This window comes from Pristiophorus japonicus, chromosome 10 (genome assembly GCF_044704955.1).
Source record: "Pristiophorus japonicus isolate sPriJap1 chromosome 10, sPriJap1.hap1, whole genome shotgun sequence".
NCBI classification, from domain to species: domain Eukaryota; kingdom Metazoa; phylum Chordata; class Chondrichthyes; family Pristiophoridae; genus Pristiophorus; species Pristiophorus japonicus.
Window position 1 is genome coordinate 66,072,844 of NC_091986.1, and position 781 is coordinate 66,073,624.

Below are 781 nucleotides of genomic sequence, written 5' to 3' on the forward strand. Positions count from 1 at the left end.
AATTGGCCAGCACATTTGCCTACTTAACCGTTATGGTCCTTCAGAAGCAATTCATTAGTTATGAAGGCCTTTGGAATGTCCAGAAGACACAATGAGACAGTACATGACTGCTTTTCTTTTTATCTTAGCTGGTGTTAAGTGGTTTCAATTAACCTGAGGTGGCGATGGAAACCTTTGATGGAAAAAGAATCTTTGTGGATATGGTAATTGAGTTGGCCTGTGATGCTCCCAATGGTTGAATAGCTTGCCAGCACTCTGTTTTAAGTTCAAACATGAAGAATGGGGATTTGCTCAAAGTACCTGGCTGCTGGCAAAAGTGGGACCGTACCCCAACATAAGTTGTTGCCTTTGAGTGGAAGGAAGCTGAAGGGAAAACAATTGAAAAATAAATGCTGCTTTTTCACCTTGGTGGTGCTTGAGTTCAAAACCAACTCAGATTGGGAAGAAAGGCTTCCGTTTACTTTTTATGGGTTTTAATTCAAATACCCGATGGTCTGGAAGTTGTACATTTTTTTTTTAATCCAATTTCTTTCCAGATCAACTCTAACGCCAAAGATCACTTTGCGCCAATTTATTTGATCTTAGGCCAAAAGGCCGAGAGGCGAAGTTGCACCGTTCCTGGAAATATTGCAATACCAGGTCGGTGCATGGAGTGGACGGGGCAAGCCCCTGATCCAGCTCCCTGTCCAAACATCAATTCAATATCATGTCCCCATAGGGGATATTAAACTGATAAGAACAGATACTACACTTGATCTTAGCCAAAAGGCCGAGAAGTTGT

General features: G+C 42.0%; 1 pseudogene; it reads right to left on the bottom strand.

Moving 5' to 3' along the window:
* Positions 1–602: 602 nt before the first annotated feature.
* LOC139275461 (U2 spliceosomal RNA) lies at positions 603–781 on the bottom strand (annotated as a pseudogene).